This window comes from Chroicocephalus ridibundus, chromosome 1 (assembly GCF_963924245.1).
Source record: "Chroicocephalus ridibundus chromosome 1, bChrRid1.1, whole genome shotgun sequence".
Classification (NCBI taxonomy): Eukaryota; Metazoa; Chordata; class Aves; order Charadriiformes; family Laridae; genus Chroicocephalus; species Chroicocephalus ridibundus.
The window spans coordinates 117,992,245-117,998,244 of NC_086284.1; positions in this window are offsets into that span (position 1 = coordinate 117,992,245).

Here is a 6,000-nt window from a genome sequence, read left to right on the forward strand (position 1 = left end):
CCCTTCAGGCTCCCTGATTTTCTGTTGTTTGGTAGAGACAGGTCTGTGTTACGCATTTCTCTGTGTGGGGAATCTCCGGAGCCTATGCATGGTTTTGGGCTGCTGCTCCCGCACAAAATGGCTGGTTTAGGCTTTATTCTGGTGTCTTCAGTGCACCTTGGTCTTGAGCATGACTTGGCTTGGGTGAGGTTGTTTGCTCCCACTAGCAGGAAGTGTGCGCTGTGTTCGTAGCTGAGCGTGATTATCAGACTGTATTTTAGGTTGGACTTTGTTAGTCACTCTGCAATGCTTTACAGTAGAGAGGGTGTTGCCTGATAGGAATGAAACAAGACCCTCCTAAAACTGATGAGGGGAACTTTCACCCTCCAACCACAATTACCTGAGCTCCTGCACACAGTAGATCTCTTTGCAGAGCTGCAGTCGCGAGGCGCCTGGGGGACGCTTAGTCCCATCCACACTGAAGTTCTCCGAGCTCCCAAACTGCAAATGAGGCTGAATCCACAAGCGTGACTGAGAAAGGGCTGCCCAAACTAAACAAAACTATCTTCATCCATGTTTCATATGCCTGTTTGTTCTTGCTGCCTGTTTCCAATCATTCTGCTCTACCTTCTCCTTTGGCCAGCATTCAAACACATTTTTTCTTCACTGGAAAACATCACTTCTGTAAACCGAGACATGTCCCTCACATCAAATTCAGAAAACAGGTTGGATCTCTCATTCTTACTGGTCAGCTTCTGTCATGCTGGTTAAACTGCTGATCCTTCGTTGAACTCTAGTCCTGAAAATACATCACCTTGTGCCTCTTAAGCCTTGCAGCAGCAATCCTGATCACACACATGGATGTAGTCATGGATGTAAAGTTCACTGTGTGCACAAGGCCGCTGATTTTGCGGGAGACCCAGTCCAAGTTTTCTCTGTCCTTCCTATTTCCTGTGCTCTGTTGCTAGTTGAGGATCACCGATCCAGGAGCTGCTCAAAAGTTATAGCAGTGACTTGATGATTTTCCTCGTGACTTTCCTCGGAAAGATTTTCCTCGTGACTGCCCAATTTGGAACTCCCTATTGCCCTTACTGTAACTGTCAGATACCGGCATCTACTTCACCACTGCTACGCGCTGTTAGTCACACTGGTGAAAAGAATAGGTAAACCCCTGCTGTCCTGAGCTGTGGTGTGTGGTATTCTCAATAAGTGTCATCTCACTGTTTTACTTCATGCTTAGTAAGAACCACTTTCCTTTCCATATAGTCAGACTTCCAGACAGAAGAGGCCACTGTAACTCATCAATCTGACCCGTATACACAAGCTTTAGATTTTTTTCCCAGCAGCTGGATCAAAGTGAGTTTGAAAGACAACACATCTTGTCTTAAAGACTCCAAGTAATGGCAAGTACCTTCCTCCAACTACTAATTTATTCCGATGTTTAATTATCCTTGCTGCTAGGAAATTGCTTCTTTCAAGGTTGAATTTGTCTAACTTCAACTTTGAGACATCAGAACTTGTTATGCCTTTGTCTACGAAATTGCACACCCATCCCATTTTCATGGATAAGTAATTCTACATGGTGCTCCTATCATCTCTGCTTACTAAACTGAATACATTGTTTTCTTTGAAGCCTCACATTGTAAGATTCAGTTTCGGTCACTGCATCATTTTTTGGACTCTCTAATGTTTCTAAGGCAGGCACCCACCCTGGCTATGTTGTCATTGTGGTCTACGCACACATGCTGTGCACGGAGCAAAAATCATTTCTCAGTCATTTGGTTTTCCCCCTCTCGCATATCAAATAATGGAATTAGACCATTAACTGCCTACACCGCACAAAAAGCTTGTGGAGTCCATTACCCATGTTGAATCCCCAAGTCTCTTTCTGTGTCTGTGTTTTCCGAGAGAGCATCTTTACCCTGCCATTCATCACCAATCTTCTTCCTTCCTCACTATGTGGCCTTGCAGCAGGGTGTGTTAAAATACATCTTGTAATGTTGTGACAATTTAAGCAGGTGTTTGAGATCCCACATTCAATTTGAGAACCGTTTCTCTGAGGCTGATAAATCGCCAGCATAGATGACAGAAAGAGCGGGCCTGAAGCTGGCCGCTGTGTCAGTCTACCTTCTCCTTCAAAGCCTGTTTTCTTCTCTTTTTTGTGTGTCCTACTTTCAATGGATTGTTACATGTATGTGATTATGTCATTTTTCCCCTTGCCAATTCCATTTTGTGTAGTTCAGCTATGAGAGCCAGACTGAGGCAAAAGCTTTCTCCAAGTATGAAGTCGAGACAAATATCTTCCTCTGTTTTTGTGCTTTCTCCATGTTTATTTATGAGATGCAGAGTAAATATGTGGTCAGTTGTTTGTGGCTCAGGAAGGCATCCCATTTGACTTTCTGTGTTTAGCATGTTGTTGTTTTGAGTAGATACCACATATAATTCATTTATTGATGATGCTGCAGAAATGTTTGCCTACCTTTCTTCATACCTAGATTTCTGCATAATGCAAAGGCTGAAGGCATCTCTCATTTGGGTGTAATGAGATTAGCCAACAGAATCTCAGGGAAGAATCGAGACTGAAGCGTTATATTAAACACATTATTATGCATGCACACATGTGCATGAACTGATCCTAAAGCACACTGATCCTAAAAGAAACCCACATGCAACCACTCCCTACTTGCGCCACTCCTCCGGCATACACTTGCTAGCTTTTGCAAAGTGTCTCTCTTGACAAACAGGGATACGACCCTTGTTCTCCCCACCTTGTTGCCTGAGCAGCAAAGGACAAAGGCGAGACAAGCGCATATACAATGCAGAGCGCGAGGGTAAAGAGCAGTCCCATACATCTCTGACCAGCAGCAGAGGGACCCACCCTGACAAGGACCCAGCATCCTGTTTAGGGGCAGAGGCTGCAAAAGCGCTGCTGACGTGCGGTGCACATTGCTGGCTGCAAACCTTAAGCAGAGGAGAAATCTTTTGGTCCCATTGCCTTGGCTATGTGAGGCCCCTTGCTGCTGGTGTGTGGCAGCCATAGGCTCTCCACAACAAAAGAGAGGGATAGGCAGACAGGCAGATAAAGCCATGCTCAACTGCTCCGTCAGCAATACGACAGCCACTAAGGGCAGGAAGGGGACTGTCAGCGGCTTCCAAACTGCTTGCATGAGAACCCCGGGGAAAGGGAACCACAGCGTGAACGTTGTCCTGGAGACATCTACATGGGGATGTGCCGTCTCGTGTCTTGGCTACTCATTAAAGACCCTTTTCTCAAGAGCTAGGGACGTTATCCCCAGCGCACTGGCTGAATTCCACATTGCTTGATTTCATTCTGCCTCTAGGTTCTTTTTGTGTTTCGGAGCGGGCACAATACTCGTCTTCATTTCCTCCCTCGACTCTTGTTAAATTTTGCCTTGCTCTATTAAACAACTTACATGTTCCAGCCAAGGGGCCGCCCCATCACGGTTGTGGCTGACGTGAGCCCTACACCCTCGAAGCTGTCCGGTCGGTTTTGTGAAATGCTTCCGAGCATACCTGCATGGAAAATATATGCCCCCCTGTCATTCCTCTCTCAGTAGTTCAACAGAAATATGGGCAATAGCAGAGAGCTCACAAAGAACTGTGAAAAACTCAGCTTACCCATTATGTATTATGCATTAAAACCTGTCTCCATTGAACTGTCCAAGATAAAGTCCTACTGGCATTTGATCAAAAGAGTAGGAAATTACCTTGATTTGTCCTGGCTAGAGCTGGCTGCCTCATGTAAAAAGTATTTGTGAATAAATTATTTGCAGATTGATGGGGAAAAAGTGAGTAATTTATTTGATGAATATTGTTCAGCTGGCTATTGAGCTAACTAAATCATGAGGAAAAAATATTGGTGAATGATTTATTTGAAAATCCAGTTGAAATTTGACAGGAGAAAATGGTCAAACAAACTATTTGCCACTATTATTCAAATGCCGGTAGACCTGGATAGTGTTCATGCACTAGTAAAGCGCACCCTGATGCTTCAAGCCATGGCCCTCAGAAAGGTGAAATATGAATTCGAATCTTCAAATCTACGCTCAAATTCTCCTTAAAAGAGATTCTCCTCAAAAGAGATTCTCCTCAACCACAGTCCAAAAGATACCTAGTAATGAGCACAGAACAGATTCTACATTTGCAGTTATTTATTCTTACTTATTATGAAGAGACTCTGGAAACTATCTCGCCTGATACGATAGCAATGAAAACTGAGTACCTTTTACTCCTCTGCTGCCTCCCTTCACTGGATCTCTAAGCACTTTACAAATTTCAATGGGTTTAATGTTACAGCTGTTTTGTGAGGCAGGAAGGGATAATGAAACCCAGGAAAAGTAGGAAGCGCACGCCGTGTGCTACAGGTTTCTTTACATCATAAACTCTCAGACTTCATGAGCGTTTTTAGACTAGAGTCCTTTCAATAGAGCACATCATTTAAAGACTGACTACATTTTTCAAATCTGGCTGCCCGAAGTTTGGTTCCTAACTACTATAGCACTCATAAACAGCTGCTTTATATTACATGCTGAGCTCCTGTTGAATTTGACGGAATTTTTGAGCACTAAACACATGAGGAGAAAGCCCCATATATCGTGATACTTCCGTGCATACATATAGATTTAGCAGCATAGCTCTAGGTGCCTTGCCTGTTTGATGGTCTACAGATTAGAGCCATAATAACTAGGAAACAGGCAGGCTGCAGAAACCTGTCCGTGGCTGTGGGTTGCACATCCATGTCACTGAGCAAACCACACGCAAAAAAGTTATCCAACCTGTTAGGCCATAAATGAGACGTTCTCCTACTTCACGACTCTCTTTTGCACTTCCAGCAGCAGGGCTGCAGTCCCTCCTTTGCTTTTTGGTTGAAATTGGGAATGTTTTCTATGCAGTATGAGGGGCTGTCCTTCAAAGCACTAGATAGGTATTAAAGATTTGGCATTAGATGTTATGGCGGCTCCCACTATGGCATGAGCAGCAAGGAGGAAATCAATACCCTATTCAAACGATTGGGCATTTTCTTGTCAACTTCAGTGCAACAGGATTTGATCTCTAGTAGCAAACTGAGCATCAGCAACCAAAGAATTAGTGAACAGAACGTACATGCTGAGGCAGTAAATGCCAAAATTATCCCCCAAGAATTTGCTGTCCGAACTCCTACAGAAGTGAATAATTAAAGAACCAATCTAAAAGATACATATTTTTATGAAAGGAAGACTGGATGTAAAATTAAAGATCTGCTGTCAGCTTAAACACAAATAAACTATAAAACCAGAAATAAATATTTGTACGATTGCTGTTGATCATTAGCAGCAGTTTAAAATCCAGATTTACTCGGCATGATTTTTGTTCTCTTTCCCACTGGCATGTCTCCTCTCTTGAACTGGGAAAAAATCAAAAGGAGTCAATTTTGCTTTCGGTTTTCTCTCTTTCTGCGTTGTGACTGCAAAAATCATAGGGGAGGATATTGCTCTGTTTTAAAGGAACAGTTTTCATTAGAAAGAGAGAAGGAAAACAATAGAAACATTTCTGTTGGCATTTGTTTTTTTTTATATGGATTCTCCTAGGCAAAACTGAAGTCACGAGGGAAGCAAGAGTCTCTACTTATAACGCGAGCAGGTACAATTCTCGCCCGGCTCCGAATTCACTCTCTTGATACAGTCCAGTTACACTCCATTTTGGGAGCTTGCTTCTTTTCACTAAGGTCAATTTGAGCTTAGCTCTTCTTTGTGTTTTTTACCTGTGGGACTCCTATCTTCCCACATCAGAAACAAGGCTCAAATCCTTTTCTGACCTTGATTGCAATGAGTAGGACATCCATGCGATGCGAATAAAGCAGATTAAATCAGAAGCAGTAACACTGCGTTTCTCTGGCAGGTCCCTCACATATTGTTACCTTCTACTACGCAAGGTACGTAACCCAACCTTGACTTCAGGCTATTCTGAGACACGGAAATTACAGAAACAAGAAGCCAGGAGGTCTCTGCCTATGCAAGGCTG